The sequence below is a fragment of the Haliotis cracherodii genome, unplaced genomic scaffold (genome assembly GCF_022045235.1).
Source record: "Haliotis cracherodii isolate W230 unplaced genomic scaffold, xgHalCrac1.p SCAF_25, whole genome shotgun sequence".
Lineage (NCBI taxonomy): Eukaryota > Metazoa > Mollusca > Gastropoda > Lepetellida > Haliotidae > Haliotis > Haliotis cracherodii.
Window position 1 is genome coordinate 4,001,657 of NW_027266281.1, and position 20,705 is coordinate 4,022,361.

Genomic DNA, 20,705 nt, shown 5'->3' on the forward strand with positions numbered 1-20,705 from the left:
TTATATTCGACTTCAAAGTGAGGGTTGTAGAGAAGGGACATATATGTCCCTGTGGCACCCAGGGAGTTAATATTTGAACTTCAGTTGAAATTGGAAACCACCTGTGAAGTAGAATAAGTTATGTATGGATATTGGTCCCCATATTTGGCGTAGTTGTTGTTGCAGCATTCGAAGTTATTGGGAAATACATAAATTGCAAGTGATTTCTTCGCATTTGATTGGCTAACTAATCAACTTTGGTGTGTGCCCATGCTCCCGTCAAGGGCTCAGTCACACATTCAGGATGTTTACTGCCGTCCTTGATGAGACCATTCCCGATGAAACTTTGTCAAAAGGTCTGATCAATATCCTGTGATTCGTGGCGAGAAATTCACAAACGACCAGAAAGCATCCCGATTCAGCCGTTTCCAGCCGAATTCGTCCCGATTCTCCCGTTTTAAATCCCAATCTGATCCGATTTGTATCCTCCGAATGGTAAAAAACTACCGAATCTGTCCCGACAGAGTCCCGATTCTCCCGAATGCGATCAGACAGATATCAGACAGTGACCGGACGGTGAACTGACAAAGAATGTATACGACTGTGTTCAGACAATGATAGGACCTTCCAGATCATTGAGGACCGTAATCCGACTTTTTCACGTTTCGGGAGCCATAATCGGCACTGCGTGGCCTAACTGAAAGAAAAAAATGGCCACGTCTTTTGTGGTCTACTGTCTCATGATTGACCGATAATAGGGTGGACGGAACTTTTGACTTGGCCCTGAATGATGTCCCTGATTTCGTATTGTTGTCTTTCGTTCCTGTGTAATGATTAAGTAAGCAGTCTTTTGAGACATTTCTTTATACAATTGACTAGTGTATTATCTGGCGTCAACGTTTGATATTTAAATGTTTTGCATGTATGAAGGTACAAACGTAAGCCGTTGGGGGTGCTTCATGTAAGTCTGCTATGCAAAACCCATGAGAACACACTGTAATCTTCCATTAATCCTGGTGTGCACAATTTGTATAAATCCATAATATAAAACCGATCTGCACATGTTCCTTAAACCGGGTAGATCAAACCCGTGTGACACTTTGATGTGACAGTCTTCATACATATGCTACATGACACACTTTGTACTGGTTTATACCTCCATAAACACAAAATATATATTGAAGTCAATACTGGACACTATTGTGTGGAGTGTTTTTGTTGAGTAATCGTACTATGTGCCAATCTGCAGTCTTGTTTTCTGTGTGGAAAGGAAAATTTACATGTTTTTACAATGTGATGATATTACACTGTCATGTATACAGTATTCATCAATTATATGCTGTCTTAGTCCACTTTATAAAAAAAGTATGTGTTTGTACAGATTGATGATATTACACAGGTCACACACTGTCATGTATACGGTATACATCAGTTATTATGCTATTTTAGTCCGCTTTATCAAAAGTATGTGTTTGTACACAGTGATGATATTACACAGGTCACATACTGTCATATATACAGTATACAGGCTTGACCTCTCTGGTCTGCAGTGTCAGGTGTTTTTGCGTCCCGCCTGGGTACACGATTGATTGTCAAACACATCAACAAAGTGTCTAAATGCTGAACGGCACAAGGGAGACTACTCTGTCAGTTTCAGACACGCAAGACAAGCCGCGCATCGCCGCGTGCGAGCTTCACAGTCACACAGTAAATCAGTCAACATTATCGCAGCAGTGAGACAGAGTGGGCTCACAATGAAGACAAGCACTGTGCAAGGGAGACAACTCCTGCAGTCACACATTTCAGGGCCCTGCGACTAAACTGACACCACATCTGTCCTGCGACCTAAACCTTTTCCCTGCAGTGTTTTATTGTAAAATAAACAACTCCCACTCGTCGTTTATTTCTTATACAAAGAAATCCAGTCCCGTCTGGTCCAGGGCGATTTAGACAGTTTTTTGTCAATAATAAATTAGTTGTTTGAACCGTAAATTTTGTCGAGAGTGTAAAAAGTCCGAATGAGAGAGTTGAACGGAAATTACAGTAATGATAACTTGTAAGGAACTGAGGGGACCGGATGAATTGATTAATTTATCTATATCCCATATCATACAAATATGGGCAAAGTATATTGTGATATTTGCCAGCAAAGTTTTACTATAATTACTGACAGTTAATGTATAACTATACTTCATTAACCCACACAACTGTAGTTAGTTTGTAATGACAAAGTGCGTTATAATTTGTACGTGTGATTTGTACATTGCCATTGTCTAGCAGATGATGCAATAGCAGGGTCACAGTATCAAGTCCCATTATACATAGTAATAAAACATTCGTCTCAGTCTGCGCCAGTAATACTCCTATGAACCAGTATCAAACAGTGATGATACCTGGTGTTTGTGTTAATAACAAGTGCTACAAGTGAGAACGCTGAGATCTCACGAACTGAAACACCAGTTACGGCAGATGTACGTTAGTCGCTGGGTTGGTGCAAAGTGATAGTCACTGCAGAGAGAAGAGTTTGTAATAGATGTTATAGTTCAGGAAAACGTATTATGTTACATATGAGTGTTATACATAAACAACCATGGTAAACAGGACAGTTTCCAACATTGGATCAGTATACTTATGTAATGGAAATCACTGGCCGTGAATATAAGCACATTTGGAAGCAACGAGTTGTGCGGATATCCAATGTTCTGGTGCCAGACGTGATGTAATCTGGTATATTCCTGGAGGCGCTGTGCCCTAAATTACCGCGGATGACTTTAGTCGTAGTTAGATGAGCCAAGTATGGCCTACATCTATATCAGCCTTTGATGAAAGCAACCTGCCCTCAACGGCTGCAGACGAACCATATTTCGCAGAAAAATGTCAAAAAGCTCTTGGCAATTTTCTTTAAACATTTTTTTTTTATCCTCGGGTAGCAGTTCCCTATTGTGATCACTATTTTATACGTAATCTTGCATAGTGTTGGTTTGAATTGAATGTCCCCCCATCACACCTTTTTTTGGGACAGCGTTCGATGAAACTGTCTCTTAAGCTCATTGGTTGCGTGCTTATTGGTCTGTCCACATGGTAACCACATTGTAACTCTGCACAATTGTCGCCATCGAGAGATGTCAACATCCCAACAAGGTAATGTACAGCAAGGGCAAAGTTCTCAATTGCATCATTATCCCCAAATTGTACAAAAGGGCATCGTCAATATTCTCCTTGAAATAACTGACGAGGGGGGTACAGTTTGTACATCTGTTGTTGACAATATATACACTTTCACTTATATTCTCATATTACTTTCATTGAAGTAAGAGAAAAGTATATTATCTGAAGTCTAGAGTCGTTTCAGAAAGGACTTCTCTGCAACTGTGAGAGTGCTGGCGCCAGTCTACAGGATTTCAACTACTACAAAATGGCGTCGCATCCGTTTCCGGTGGCGCGCGCAGCTCCAAGAAGACGTCACCTCCGTTTCCGGGGAGGAGGGAAAACCCGGAGAGGCGGTCGTAAAAGGTGAACGGATCAAAGGTTGAAAGAAGCGCGTCAAAAATCTTTTTTGTTGTTGTTCTAAAAATAGACGTGTCGGCGGTGGCGACGTCGGCGGCGGCGGCGGAGGGGGAAGGGAGGGGGAGGAGGAAGGACGGAGGTAGGGAGGGAGGAGGAGGAGGAGGAGGGAGGGAGGAGGGATTCAGGGAGGAAGGAAGGCGGGAGGGGAGTCGGTGTCTCTTTTTTTTGTTTTTTTGGCGTGTGTGTGGCGATGGCATGTGGAGATGATAGTTCACTGAGACGAGCTTATCAAAGTTATCAAACACAGTCTACAACTCTGCCACTTTGTTGCTAGGTTGACGTCATATCGGCGAAGGATCTTGCAACAACATGTCACAAATCATGTCATCTTGTATGGTGATGTGTTTGTCAACTTTGAGGTGTAAGGCGATCGTGTATTGTAGCCCACGATGACAGTCGTTCGTCTAAGTTAAAAGTCGGTGAGTGGCGAATTTAAAGGTGCTAAAGGTGTTGGCTGAATTCTAACGGTGAATCGACAGGCACAGACATGAACGTGATGTAGGTATATGCCTACGTGATGTACTTCGTGTCACCACCATGCAAACGTGGTGCCACGCGTGACGTCAAACAGACGTTGACGTTGATCCATAGGATGATTATCATCATTTATTTATTCATGATACCGAGGTGCTGGCACTCGTGTAGGTTGACAGGTGTACTGTCATTCGTGTTGCCAGGCACCCGTAGTGTTTCACGTGTGTTGCCAGGCAAAACGTGGTGTCCTCTGTGTGTGTGTGTGTGTGTGTGTGTGTGTGTGTGTGTGTGTGTGTGTGTGTGTGTGTGTGTGTGCGTGTGTGACTACACACATTTATTTAGTATTTAGATGGATAGAGAAAGATCGATACACATACGTGACGTTTGTAAACGTGATGTACTTCATGTCGCGATGTGAACGTCATGTACTTTGTGTGTTGCCATGCAAACATAGTGTCATGCGTGTGTGTGTGTGTCTTCAAACAGACGTTGACGTTGATCCATAGGATGATTATTATCATCAATGATGCCGAGGAGTCGGTACTCGTGTAGGTCGACAGGCGTACTGTCATTCGTGTCTCCATGCACACGTCATGTACGTTGTGTGTTGTCATGCAAAACGTAATGTACTTCATGTTGCCATGGAGTCGTGATGTCATGCGTGTGTGTATTCAAACACACGTTGATCCACAGGATTAATGATCCTATTTTGTATTTTATAAGGAGAGAGAGAGAGAGATCGATAGACATACGTGGTGTTTGACTCGTGTCTCCAGGCACACGTGGTGTATAACGCGTCTCTATTTATATATATTTATTTTATTATTTTGAGACGTACCATGGTGGTGTCACGCGTAGGCGTGTGCCTTCAAGGGGACGAGGGGGAGGATGTGGGTTCTTTTGGATGGTTGTTGTTTGGGTTGGCAAAGCAAGCAGGGTGGGTGTCGATGGCGTGTGGAGATGATAGATCACTGAGAAGAGTTTATCAAAGTTATCATACACAGTCGATCACCCAGCCACTTTGTTGCTAGGTTGACACCACATCGGCGAAAAATCTTGCTACAACATGCCACAAATGACGTCATCGACTATGGTGATGTGTTTGTAAACTTTGAGATGTAAGGTTTTGTTCAACAAAGGCGGGCGTATTGTAGCACAAGGACAATCGTTCGTTTAAGTAACAGGGTATGAGTGGCGAAAAGGTGCTAAAGGTGTTGCCTGAATTTCAAAAGGTGAATCGACAGGCGCGCTGATTGGTCCGTTCCGGCGCCTGACTTTCACCTCGGTTTTCCAAACTGACCCGACCCTTGTGTTTCTTTTTCATAGGAAAAGTGATGACCAGAGAGTGTCTATCTTATTTAAGACACTGTCACCCTGTTTCCTGATTGGACGACAACCCAAGCTTCTGATGGGTAACCATTTATTATCCTGTTTTTTCTCCCTGGGGTGAGCATGCTGATTTCTCCATCCTAAAAATACAACACAATTCATATTTTCAACTTTTAGAGTGGATCGAAAGGGCTCCTGTTTTGATGGCTCCAAAACGCGACACGGCGATGGATCCGTTTCAATGCCTGGACTGAGCCTCAGTTTTTCAAATGGGTCCGACTGTTGTGTTTGTTTTTTTCATAGGAGAAAATGTATTTTCCAGTGGAGAGAAAGCACAACTCGGCTCGGGTGCTGTCTTCTGATTGGTCGGTGCTGTCTTCTGATTGGTCAGAGACCTTCTATAAATAGATCGTCTTGTTTGTGTATATAAAGGAAGGGCTGACGTTCATCAGCCACTCATCGCCACCATGACGGACACGCAGAGTAACCCCTATCGTTTGGAGAGGAAAAACACCTCCCGCTCCAGGCGATTAAGAACTGCTAACCATACGTACCATTTGACTTTCAACCCAGATTATTTGGACACCGTACCACCTACAGTCAAAAGGTGGACCAGAGACTGTTGTACAAGTGTGATGAGGCTGCACCCCACGCCACAGTGCTGCATTTATACCTTCATGATCAGCAGTATGATGTCATCACCTCCATGCCTGCTTTTCATGCTTCTAACCATTACTGCCAACGCTGCGACCACTGTTACGATCATCCCGAACTCCATCCCTGCACCAAGGAATACCGCTGACACCGCTGCCTCCACTCTAGCTATTGCAGACCTAAGGAAGAGCACGGAATCCCTTGCTTGACATGTCAACGTTGGTTCCCCAATCAACAGTGTTACACCCAACATCTCCAGTCCCCGTCAGAGGGAAAACCCAGCGCCTGTCAATCGATTCACAGGTGCCCGACCTGTTTTCAGCCGGTCCACGTCTTGGATACCCCGATGATTCACCACGAGTGCTCAGATGAAGAACATCTCTGCTTGGTGTGCCGAGAACCCATGACCCCAGACCATCGCTGTTACATGACACCTCTCCGCGAAGAAAACGAGGAGGAGGAGGAAGAGGGGGAAGAAGCAGAGGAGGAGGGGGTAGAGGAACAACATCACGTACGAGACGACGTTCAATACGTCTTCTATGATTTTGAATGTATGCAAGACACGGGGGAACACATTCCAAATTTGTGTGTGGTGCAGTTGGGATGTAGGCGATGCATCAGTGAAGTGAGCAAGGACTTGTGCGAACACTGTCCATGGAGAGAGGAAGGGTATGGTCCCAGCCGTGAGATCGTGTTCCAAGGCCCCACCACGCGACATGATGTGTGTGTGTGGTTGACCACGCTGGCTGAAATACCCAAGAAGAAGAACCAAGAGGAAGAGGAGGGCAGCACACGCAAGGGGGCAACAGCACCCCTGGGGAAAAGAAAACGGGATGAAACCCGAAAGCACTCTTCCAAACGTCAATGACATGCATCACCCCAGCAGGAGGAAGAGGAGGGAGCGTTGGAGGAGGAGGGGGAAGAGGCCAAGACAAAAAAGACAAGGAAGACAAAGAACAACAAGAACAACAAGAACACCACCACCACGACAGTGCAGAAGGAGGATCGCATTTATGTGATGGCCCACAAAGCATGATCCTATGATTTGCACTTGATCCTGAAGGGCCTGTCCACTCTCCTGGTGACACACCCCACCAAGATTCGACATGGTCAACAAATTTTGCAGATGACCCTTGGACGGTTGTGTTTCGAAGACAGCTTAAATTTCATTCCTTACCCCCTGAAAGCCTTTCCCAAGAGCTTTGGGCTGAAAGAACTGAAGAAAGGGTACTTTCCACACTTTTTCAATACAGGAGCCAACCAGACCTACAGAGGTCCCTATCCACCAGCCGTCATGTACAATCCTGATGGCATGTCTCCCGGGGAACGCACAGCCTTCCTCCAGTGGCATACCCCAAAAGTGCAAGAAGGAGCCTGTTCTGAGTTACGTCCCTTTGGAGAACACACCAACATTCCTGTAGTCTCCGAGTATTTGCTTTAAATATCAAAATCAAGGCAACCTGGCAACATAAAAAGGACATTTGGTAATGTGTGAACACTCTGTGGATACGTTATGAACAAAACATGGAGGATCTAGCAACATACAGAGCTAGAATCGGAACCTTTTGTCATCCACCCGGGACCCGCCAAGTCAGCCACGTTGACAGGTACACGCCATACACATGTCATGATAACTCAGATATGCCGTATCGCATTATTATATGCACTTTGCTGCTGACTGCGCACCTTTCGTTGTCCGCATTACTGATCAGTAATCAATATGTATTTTTGAATCTGATATTTGATCACTTCACGGCGACAGAAACTACATTCTTTTGTGTCTCATGTGACGTCACCAACCCGAGTTGTGACCTAGTTTTGTCACCGAATCTTGCCTCACCTGCACGTGAAAAGTGTTTCCTTGGGGGTGACGCGATTCCCGTGGGAGTCATAACACAGCTCCTACTGTGCTCTAACGATATAGAGACAAATCCAGGCCCAATAACTCTCCAAGAAGTACAGGAGAAAATACTTGCAGAAATAGGGAGCATGAAATCGGAGTTACGAAACGTCAAAGCAGATTTAAGCACACAAATTTTAGAACTAAAGAATGACATCCACACTATCAGTTCTAAATGTGAAAAACTGGAGGAATCTGTTACAGAATTACATCGTGATCTAAACACTATGAAACAGAACCATGATATAATGTATGATGACATTGATGCACTTTCAGGCAAGGTGGATACAGTGTTTGATCAGATGTCAAAAATTGATCACGAACTAGATAGACTTGAGTCCTATAGCAGACGTGATAATATCCTCATCCACGGAATACCGGAAGCTGCAGGCGATGAAAATTCAATGGCATGTAAAGATACTGTGTTATCCGTCCTCAATGAACATGCTAAATTCAAAACGTGGCAACCATTGGACATAATACGTGCGCACAGACTTGGCGTTAAACGTGTAAATGCAAATCGCCCTCGCCCAATGATTGCTAAGCTACACTCGTCTGACGACAAAGTTCGTACATTGAAAGCGAGACCCACATTCAAGGAAGGGGGACTCGGAATTTCTAGTGACCTAACGTCACGTCAGCGTCAACAGCTTCAGGCACTTAAGGGAACAAACACTTTCGGGTATTTCAAAGATGGTCGTTTGGTAACAAAACCCCGCACCATGGAAACAACATCAACAACGTTTAGCACTTCAAACACGACACGAGGAAGCCGATCTTCTCATAGAAGAACGGATGGAACAACAGTGTCACATCCTTCTATCAGCTAGGATATCGGCCGAGGCCCGGATAGTTTTTCGCAAGATCCTAACACTATCAACACCGGTGTTACGTTAAACGCTGATTGTCCAAGCGAAACATTCACCTTTCTAAGTTGGAATATTAATGGACTTCGAAACAAAATTGATGATGCTGATTTTATATCATACTTACAACAATTTAAAATAGCATGTCTTGTGGAAACTTTTGTCGACTGTAGTTTTGATAATAGCTGGTTAGTTGGTTATGATATCTATTATAGTCCAGCAATAAAATTATCTGACTACGGAAGGCTGTCAGGTGGTATTTGTGTATGTGTCCATCAATCCGTCAGTAAATTTTGTAAGTTAATTAAATCAGATGTAGATAATCTCCTGTGCTTGAACATATCAAAAGTGTTACTTACAATTGACAAGAACGTAAACTTGCTATGTACATACATACCACCAGCTGGTTCGCCGTATTATAACCATGCGGTCTCAAATTGTTGTATTGATCATCTTGAAGAGTTTATGTTAGATAATCAGTCGCAGCTTAAAGATTCTATCAGTGTAGTCTGTGGAGATATGAATGCTCGTACTGGTCAACAAAACAATCCTCTAGTCGATATACAAAACGATTTTGTTCATAGTAACTGTTCATACCCAGAAGATGAAAACGTATGTGTTGGAGATCGGAAATCCCATGACACCGTTATAAATAAATTTGGTCAGATACTGCTAGATATGTTGTATACATTTCAGTTGTTCATTGTCAATGGGAGAGTGTATGGGGATACCCTTGGAGAATTTACCTATTGTGGAAACCAAGGTGCGAGCGTTAATGATTATTTTATATGTTCCCCCGATTTCTTCGATTATATTAAGATGTTGAATATTGGCGATCGTCTAGAATCTGATCATTTACCTTTGGAATTGACCTGTAAGTTCCCTCATATGAATCAAACACATACCAAATTAATATATGAGGGTGTCACTAAGAAGAAACTAATATGGAATGAAGAACTTTCGAACAACTTTCTAAGCAAACTACAAGAAAGTATAACATATTCTAAACAGTTACTTCTAGATAAACTTGATAACAATATTGAGGGGGCAATTGATGACTTTGTTGAAATTATGCTAACTTCAGCAGCTTGTATGAGAAAAGAATTAAAACTGAACATGGATAAAACTAAAACTTTTAATACTGGATGTAGAATCGCAAGGCGTAACGCCCGCAAAGCGCTGCGAAGATTTAGAACAACCCGTACTAGTCTTGACAGAAAAAAATATTGCGAAAGCAGGAATAAATATAAAGGTTGTTGTCGGAAATACAAATTCGATATGCGTAGACATAGACAAGACAAACTGAAAAAGTCTATTAACGACCCTTCAGCGTTCTGGAAACAAGTACGATCTCTTAAGCATAGATCTTCTGCTACAGATGACATAACAAAGTCGCAGTGGCTTAGTCATTTTAAGAAGGTTTTTTCAAATGATGCAATATTCACTATGGCAACTGATGATATGCAAAATGATTTTAGTGAAAGCTACACGGATGTTGATGAAGTTCTGCTAGATTCACCCATTGTTGAAAACGAAATATTAGATGCGATAAATCACCTCAAGAAGGGAAAAGCAGCTGGTCCTGATGATGTAGTTATCGAAATGTTGAAGTGTTCTAAGTTTGAAGTTATGCCTTTTCTTTGCAAATGTTTTAATAAGCTATTTGAAAATGGTGTTTTCCCAAGCAATTGGTCATGTTCTATAATAATCCCCCTGCATAAAAAAGGAGACAGGAGTGACCCAGATAACTATAGAGGCATTTCATTAATGAGCATTTTAGGAAAAGTATTTACTACAATATTAAACAATAGAATTTCAAAATGGGCGACCATGCGTGATAAGATTCCTGAATTTCAAGCTGGCTTCAGAAAAAGTTATTCCACCGTAGATCATGTATTTACACTATATGCACTTATTCAAAAAACCTTGTCACGGCGTAAGCATAAACTGTATGTAGCATTTGTAGATTTTAAAAAGGCTTTTGATTCTGTCAATCGCTTTAAGCTATGGACATGTCTACGAAAAACTGGTTTACGTGGGAAAATGTTTACTATTCTAAAATCAATGTATTCTAATGTGAGATCATGTGTTCGTTGTGGGGATAGTTTAACAGATTTCTTTGATTGTCCTTTGGGCCTAAGACAAGGCTGTATTTTGAGTCCGATCTTATTTTCATTTTTCATTAATGAATTATATTACGAAATAGCTGCCAGTGGTAAACATGGTATCCAAATGTTCCCAGATTAGATAGAAATACTAATGCTACTTTTCGCAGATGATGTCATTTTAGTGTCAGATACTGTTGTCGGCCTTCAAAGGCAATTAAATATTTTAAGTACGTACACCAAAGAATGGAAATTATCCGTAAACTTGGAAAAAACTAAAATTGTGATCTTCAGAAAAGGTGGTCCAATAGCGTCGAAAGAGAGATGGTCATTCGATGGTCAGTTAGTCAATATAGTAGATCACTACACTTATTTAGGAATCTGGTTCTCACACACAATGAATTGGAAAAAATGTGCCCTTGACTTGTCCTTGCGTGCAAAGAAAGCTTTAATAAGTGTAATGTCTATTTCTCATAAAGTGGGATCGATGTCACCTAATATCTTCTTTAAGCTTTTCGATACCCAGATACAACCAATTTTATTGTATGGTTCTGAAGTATGGGGATTTCAACGTTATGACTGTTTAGAGAAGGTTCATTTATTAGCATGTAAAAAGTTTCTTTGTGTCGGATCTTCTACACCAAATTGCATGGTTTATGGTGAATGTGGTAGATACCCATTATATATTAATTCTCAGATCAGATGTTTAAAATACTGGTTTAAAATTCTTCATATGCATGAACAACGTCTCCCCAAATTAGCCTATAACATGCTTCTACATTTAGATAACATGGGAAAGAATACTTGGACATCGCATATAAGAAATCTTTTATTTTCGCATGGTTTTGGTTTTATATGGCTATGTCAGTCAGTTGGAAATGTAAATATGTTTCTTAATGAATTTCGGAATCGGTCTATAAATATGTTCTACCAAGAATGGCACTCCACTTTAGAGGATAGTTCGCGTTATGAATATTACAAAACTTTCAAGACTTTACTTCAACCAGAAATATATTTATCAGTACTCACTACGGAAAACTTAAGAAAACAGTTAATTAAATATCGACTTGGTTTGCTAGACCTATTTGTAAATGAAGGAAGAAAACTGTCCATTGAAAAAGTGAAAAGAATTTGTCCATTGTGTAAGCTAGAGATAGAAAATGAAATTCATTTTGTGTTTGTCTGTCCATTTTACAATGATCTCCGAAAGAAATATATAAAAGATTATTTAATAGCAATGTCACCGATAAACGCCTTTGTAGTTATGCTGACGACAAAGAACGAATCAAATATATTAAATCTTTCTCTTTATATTAAGCATGCATTAGCCAAAAGAAATGAATTAATCAAACAACGTGTATATCCCAATGTGTAACAAATGTAATTGTATCTACATGCGTAACTCTTTCTTGTATATGGGCCGGTGGCCTTTTGTACAATAAACTTCTTTGACCTTTGACCTTGACTTACAAGGAGAACTTTAAGCTTACTGCCAGAGCAATGTGGAAATTTTGAGACGGGGATGCGCTGACTTAGAGACGCATGGATCCCTTTGTAGAAGTGATCACATCTGCTGCGTTCACCATGAAATCCTTCTGAAAACACGACCTGAAACCCAATACCATCGCCATTCTTCCACCTCAAGGCTACCAACCCAAGAGAAACTATTCCCAGGCCTGTATGCCAACATCAGTAACATCCGGTAAAGAGGGCCAACATCGGTACAGTGTGGATGGCTACGATCCAGTGACAGGCACTGTCTACGAATTCCTGGGCTGTTTCTGGCATGGGTGCCAGAGCTGTCACAAGACCCAACGTGGAGAACCGCACCCCGTCCTGGGCACGTTGTTGGGAGCCCTTATACCGACACCCGCTACCGCCTGAGTCTCTTGAATCAACACCCTGAGGTGAAACGTATCGTCAGCCTGTGGGAGCACGAGTTTACAAAAATGCAACAGGAGGACTCTGTTCTGCGTGCTTTCTTACAGGGACCCCACTGTATCCACGTCCCTGGGCCGCTCAACCCTCGCGACGCCTTCTATGGAGGACACACCAATGCCACGCGATTATGCTACGAAGCCAAAGAAGGTGAAACCATCAAGTACATTGATATTTGTTCCCTTTACCCTTACATTTGTAAGACCGGAGCATTTCCCACGGGACACCCGACCCTTCTTCATCAACCCCCTGTGGACACGTTGTTTGAACTGGAAGAACTGATCCAATGTCGTGTCCTACTCCGAAACGAATCTACCATCCACTACTGCCTTACAGATCGTGTGGCAAACTGCTCTGTCCTTTGTGCCGTACGTGTGCCGATACCCGGTCAGACTCCCCCTGCCAGCACACGGATGAAGAGAGGTCATGGGTGGGGATGTACGCCACCGTAGAACTCCATGAAGCCGTGAAAAAGTATGACTGCCAGGCGCCTCAGATCTACGACGTTTGGCATTTTGACACTTTTGCACAGCATGACCCCGACACCCAGCAAGTGGGACTCTTTGACACTTATATCGATCGACATTTCAAGGAGAAGCTCGAAGCCAGTGGATACCCCGAGGGATGTACGGATCACGACGCTTACATCCAGGAGATCTATGACAAAGAAGGCATTGTGTTGGACAAGGATCGCATCGAAAAAAATCCAGGACGTCGCACGATTGCCAAGATGCAACTGAATTCGCTCTGGGGCAAGTTTGGACAACAGCTTGACTACAGTCAGAACATCTATATGAACGATCCTGTACAGTACTTTGCCTTGTGGAGGGATGAACGCAATACCATCGAGGATGTCACCGTTGTCAACGAACACATGGTGGAAGTGACCTATACCCAGAAGAAAGAATACCAAACCCCTCATTCTCATTTCAATGTCGCCATCACTGCTTGGGCCACCGCCCAAGTTCTTCTCAAGTTGTACGAGACCCTTGCCCTGGTGGCTCGCAGGGCCTTGTACTTTGACACGAACAGCGTCATTTACATTCATCGACCCGACGACCTGAATCCAGAGCTGGGCCATTCGTTGGGTGAGTTTACAGACGAACTGGACGGAAACACCATCAAGACGTTTGTGTCGGGAGGCCCAAAAAACTATGGCTATGAGTTTGTTTTTTTTAGGATAGGATAAGTTTTATTCCATACTGAAAGGCCTCAGGCCCATATTACAATTCTGTTTTCGGGAGTGGTTACAGATCCGTTTAACAGGTCATATTCTAATTAACATAGCATGATAAATGAACATTGATAGATTTTTTAGTGTATCTTTATCAGTTGTTGACATGATCGTTGTAAATCTTTGTATAGTGGGATGTACATAACCAGGCAGATCAATATATTTTCTTCTAAGGTGGTCGTATTTTGGACAAACTAACAGAAAATGAAACTCATCTTCAATCACATTTAAATCACATTGCTCACATATTCTCAATTCTCTGTCTATGTTTCTATGCCTGCCTACTTCGATCCTAAGTCTATGAGAGCTGCATCCTAATTGTGCTAAACTTATTCTAAACCTTTTAAAGTTGATGTCAAACAAATAGTATTCTGGGGAAATTGTTGTCTTGAAAAGCTTGTAATAATTGCATTTTTCTGAACTTAAAACATGCGATGCCCATGTTTGCAAGTATATATCCTTAAGTCTTTGGCGTAAAGAAACTAAAAATGAATCTGGATTGTTTGGTACACATTGATTACGCCAAACATACCCATAGCCACAATCATTTAATAACGACTTTACATCATATACCCAATTGCGGCTTCCATGTTTTTCATACAATAACATCATATTGTAACATTTTCTAGGTAATCTATCAATAGGCATTTTAAGAATCTTGAACCAATACTTGAGAATTCTAATATGCTGAAATATGTAAAGTGGTACACGTCCACAGTCACCATATACCATAACACTCGATGTAGAGTTTTTTTACGCCAAGGAATCGTTTACAAGCATATAGATGGACCAGTTCAATAGTTCTGTATTCAGTATGCCCCCAGACCTCTGCTTCATATAAAAGAATTGGAGTAATTTTTGTATCAAATATTTTAAAAAAGGTTTGATATGAGAGATCAGTGAACGTTTTCAAACTATGTAAGATTCCCATAAGTATCTTTTTTGCCTGCATTGCTGCATTACTGGTGTGGCAATTCCACGTTAATCTGCCTGTGAAGGTTAGTCCCAGATATTTATAAGAAGTGACAATTTTTAACGGTTGTGAGTTGAAGAACCATTTTTCCCTACTTGATTTATTTCCCTTTTTGAAAACTAACACTTTCGTTTTCTCAGTGTTCACTTGGAGTTTACAATTAGAACAGTACAGCTCCAGTTGATCTATCAAATTCTGTAAACCTTTTATCGTACTAGAGAACAGGACTATATCATCAGCAAAAAGCAACAGAAATATCTTAACAATATCTGGATGCAGCTGTATACCATCCGTACAATTTTCCTTAATTTGTGCAGCTAGTTCATTAATGAAAAAACAGAACAGAAATGGGCTAAGAATACAGCCTTGGCGTACACCAATGTTACATGTGAAGACATCAGAGTATATTCCCCGATTTTTAACACATGACTTTACATTTTGATAAATATTGCATAATAGTTTACCCATTTTATTACTCACCCCATTTGAAAGAAACAATGACAACATTATATTTCTGTTTACAGAATCAATCGCTTTTTTGAAATCAACAAAAATTGCATAAAATTTTCCACCTTTTCTCTGCATGTATTTGTGAATAATCGCATTAAGTACGAAAATATTATCCGTGGTTGAATACCCTTGTCTAAAACCTGCTTGTTCTTCCGAAATTTGATCTAATGAATCTGACCAAAAAGTGAGCCTTTTATTCATAATAGAAATAACTATTTTGCTAAAAACACTCAGAAGGGTAATTCCTCGATAATTTTTGGTATCGGTATGTGATCCTGATATATGTAGTGGAACAATCACACCGATAGTCCACTCTTTTGGGAAATAAGACGTTTCTAAAATCTTATTAAACAGTAATTCAAGGTATGGGAGTAGAATATTAACAGAATGTTTAAAAAATTCTGGAATTAAACCATCTATGCCGGAACTCTTGCTGTTTTTCAAATCGTAGATAGCTTTTTGAATTTCCTCTCTTGTGATTGGCGAGTCAAGGATTGTAGCAGTTATGTCATTATCACATGTTTCCTGATCTGATAATTCAAAGTAGGTATCATCCCCAACACCATTACCACTAAACATATTTTTGAAATAATCATACCATTTATCAATTTCAATATTATTTTTAAACTCATAATGTAGATTTAGCTTGTGGAGGGTTGTCCAAAATTCTTTCGACGACTTAATGTTATCTTCCAAATATTGTTTTTTCTTTTCAAGAATTATAATCTTCTTTTCCCTGCACGTGGTTTTGTAAAGATTTCTAATTCTTGTATATTCCCTTAATGACTGTAAATCTTTATCTCTTCTGAATTTGTTGAGGCATGTACATCTCTCTTTTTTTAGTAACTGACATTCCCAATCAAACCATTTTTGTGTTTTCTTGTCCACGTGAGCCACTTTCTTCATTTCGTTCCCAGCATAGGAGAGTGCTTCTCTAATAAACTCAATACTTTCATCAATATTTGTGAATACGGTATCTACTGCTTTTTCAACAAGTGATACAAACTTGTCCGAAGCTAAGTTACAAAGAAATATTTCTTCTTTATCAATTCTCCACATAAATCTAAATGTACTTGCATAATTAATATCATCATGACCCTCGATGACTGAGTGAAGCCTACACGTACGTAAAGCCATTGTTAATGGAAAATGTACCGTGTGTCTATGTCGAATGATTTACAGAGTTCAAACATATGTACGGTGGAGATAATATAGTCATTTACGCTTGCCCCTGTACTACTGATGAATGTATAGTCCCCAAAACCAGCGTCACTGCCACAACGACCATTCATAATATGAATATTTAAAACAGAACATAGGTTCAACAAACATTTACCAAACTTATTCAAAATAGTGTCAGCGGAGTATCTCTGCAGATCAAAATGGTCTATCAAGAAGTCCCAAGACGAGTTATCACGCCCTTCAAGATAATCCAAAATGTCGTCTTCCACAAAGTCGGGTTCTGTCCCTGTTCTGGAGTTAAAATCTCCCCCCAAAATACATGAAACGTCATCGATCTGATTTAAAATATCCAGGAGCTCGTCTTGAAACATCAGTACACCATTTCTAGAAGTAGCACATTTATCATAATAGGTTGAGCCTTCTGGGTGTATATATACACAACAGTATAACACATCTGTTACAGTACCAAACAGTAATTTATCTAATAGAATGTAAATACCACTTTCTTTCCCCCAATTCCGCTTTATATATTTTTTCAGCTGTTTTCTAACCATAACTATGATACCACCAGAGAGTCTCCCTGCTTTTGCTAACTTATCACCTGGTCTATTATAATATAAATAATCAGCAAACTTGTTCTGGAAGTCTAACTTCTGAATCCACGTCTCTGTGAGGCCTACAATGTCAAATGAATGTAAATATGAAACAAAGTCACAGTCATCTAATTTAGATTTCAATCCAGATATATTCCAATATAAGAGTTTTATTGTATGAGAGTCATCACTTTTTAAATCCTCTGAGTCTTGGTATGGGCCCCGGCCACACCCCTAGGTAGTGCGGTCCTGCTGGCTGCCCCTAGAGCTGGTAGCCTGACTGCGGGTAGTGGGGCGCGAACTCCCCTCGTTCCTGGGTGAATTGTTGATTGTGTCAGAGACCCCACCTCTTCTCCTATCCGTGACATTGAATGAAGCATCCGTAACCTGTTTGGGTGCTGACACAATTTTACCACCTTTATAAAAATAATGTTTAGATTGGTCTTCATCTTTACATTTCTTTAATTCTTGTCTCTGTTTTAAAGTTAAGTCGTTGGAAATTCCATATCCCTTTGACCGAAGGGAATCACTCAAACTTAGAGACTTCATCTTATCCTCCCAGTGCACAAGTTTAGCGATCACAGGGCGTGGTCTATCAGTGATACGTTGTCCTATTCTATGTGCCCTCTCAATGTCTCTTGGAACAAGCAGATCTATGTTATTGGCTTCCCTGGCATTGTTCAACACTTCCAAAGTTTTGTTTTTGCAGATTGCATAGGATTCGCTCGGTCCCTCTGGAACACCATACAAAATGATATTATTTCTTCGACCCCTTCTCTCAAGATTCTCTAGACGTGTATCAACATTGTTAAAGTCATAATATACATCGTCTAGTTTTTGACAGACCGCATCCACATCAAGCCGAATGATATCTTGTTCTCCCTTGTTCGTACTCACTTGATTTCGTAAATCTGTGACGTCACACAGTAATGTTTGTAGTTCTTCTTTCACTGAACCGATTTCCTTTAATAGTTTGTCTTCGGATGCCTTGATTTGTTGAATAATTGCTGATTTCATATCATCCAAATCCTTACTAAATGGGCCAGGGTTCGATTCAACATCACCTGACAGGTGTATTAGCAATGATACACAAGGACAAAACAGTCGCACCACACCTCGGTCCGGAATTCGATAAGTAAACAAAGACGATGTGTTACAATCAGCTATGAGTTAATGAACCCCAGACCCGATGGAACGCGCAAAACCTGCAAAGTGCGAGGGTTCACTTTGAATTACCGAAACCAACAACATCTCAACTTTGACACCATGAAAGGACTGATACTGGGACAACGGCCTGGGAAAGAGGAGGAGAAAATCAGTTTGGTTTACCCTCATCAGATCATTCGAAAAGGACCTCGGCACGAAAACACTCTTGTGACCCGACCCACCCGAAAAGACTATCGTACCGTGTACGACAAGCGACGTCTCGTCTACGACGAAACCACAGGGCTGACTGTAGACACGCTCCCCTTTTGGTACAGAGACGACTTTCTATAAAAAATTATTTCATCACAACGGATCGAAACTGAATCGACATGAACCCCCTACAGAAAAACCGGATCGACATTGGACCAATCAGAAGCTTGGGTTGTTGACCCATCAGAGGCCACGCTCGGACCATGGTGGGCTCTGATGGCTCGAACTGAGGTTGTGCTTTCTCTCACGCTACAAGCCTGACCCTTTGGAAAAGAAACACTAAGGACGTACTACACTGGTGGGTAGCGTGTGGGACAGAAACCAGCCAATCAGAAGGTCGGATTTTCCACCAATCAGAAAGCGTCAGTGTCTTTAAATACGACCAACGTTCCCTGGCCATCACTTTTCACTGAATGGTCCAAGCAACAACATCATCATGTTCCGACTACTGCTACCGTATGACAACAATGGCCACTACCGCATCGTCATCAAACAGAAGAAGAAGGAGAAGGGGGACAAGGACGAGGACGTTCTCAATAGCGAGCATTTCCGTCGTGCCATGGCGGATATCCTGCGGGTACAGCTAGTTCTACATTGGGAGATGATGAGAACAAGTGCCTTGTACAAAGCTTCCCATGACTGCATGCATGAGAAGTTAAGGAGTGTTGTGGACACATTTCTGCCTCTGGAGTATGGCATCTGCATCACCAGCATGGAACTCATGGAAACGTCGAAAAGTCAACCCCAACACCTGAGGCAGCAGCACTCACAGCATCCATACTCAAAGCAGCCCAAAAAGCAGCAGTACCACACGTCGCAGCACTTACCGCAGTGGTAGCAGAGGGAACATTAAAAGAAACAGACGTACTCACCTCAGCACTCATTGCAGCGTCAGCAGCGGCAGAAGCAGCACCCATACTAACAACAACACCCTCAGAAGCAGTGAAAGCAGCACAACAACTCGAATCAGCACTATGGACAGCGATACTATCATCAGCCGCAGCAACACCTGCAGCCATAGGAGCAGCAGCAGTAGCACTCGTTGAAATAGTAACCTCACATGCACCCTTGCTGCAGCAGTACTCATCGCAGACAACACCATCAACAACACCTATAGCAGCAGCAGAAGCAGCTACTACACAGGAAGAAGAAGATGCAGTTGCAGACGCAGCAACAACACCCTCACTAAAAGTATTCATCAATGCGCTACAGATGGCGCAATGCGCGGCAGGTGTGAGGGCATCGAAGGGGACACCCCGAGAAGCAGCAGCAACAAGAAAATTCGTCTCAGCACTATCCTTGGCGGCAGCAACAGCCACAGCCGCCACACCCACAGCAGTAGAAGCAGCAACAGCTGCACTCGTCGCCGTAGTAACAGGAGTAACTTCAGGGCAGTCATCATCACCACCACCTTCACCACCATCACCGATGGACACCTCAGATGCTGCAGCATCCAAACCAAGACCAGTGGCAGTCACCACAGCACCCTCATCAACAGCACCCACACCAAAACCAGTGGCAACAGCATTGGTAGCAGCAGTGGCACCAATAGTGCACACCAAAGGGATGAAATAAAATAAAAAAATAGATAAAAGAAAAAGGCCATGCTTGAAAGATCAGCTGCCTGGTAAGACATGATGGAGTCCACATGGTGTTCAGACTAATCGACACCCACCCTGCTTGCTTTGCCAACACAAACAACAATCCAAAAGAACCCACATCCTCCCCCTCGTGCTCTTGAAGGCACGCACCTACGCGTGACACCACCATGGTAAGTCTCAAAATATTAAAATAAATATATATAAATAGAGACGCGTTATACACCACGTGTGCCTGGAGACACGAGTCAAACACCACGTATGTCTATCGATCTCTCTCTCTCTCTCCTTATAAAATACAAAATAGGATCATTAATCCTGTGGATCAACGTGTGTTTGAATACACACACGCATGACATCACGACTGCATGGCAACATGAAGTACAT

At 41.8% G+C, this 20,705-nt stretch overlaps 2 pseudogenes; one reads left to right on the forward strand and one right to left on the reverse strand.

The window, feature by feature from the left end:
- Nucleotides 1-12,563: 12,563 nt before the first annotated feature.
- On the reverse strand, nucleotides 12,564-15,473 carry LOC139472648 (uncharacterized; annotated as a pseudogene).
- A 3,683-nt stretch (nucleotides 15,474-19,156) lies between these two features.
- On the forward strand, nucleotides 19,157-20,295 carry LOC139472649 (antifreeze protein Maxi-like; annotated as a pseudogene).
- Nucleotides 20,296-20,705: the final 410 nt, after the last annotated feature.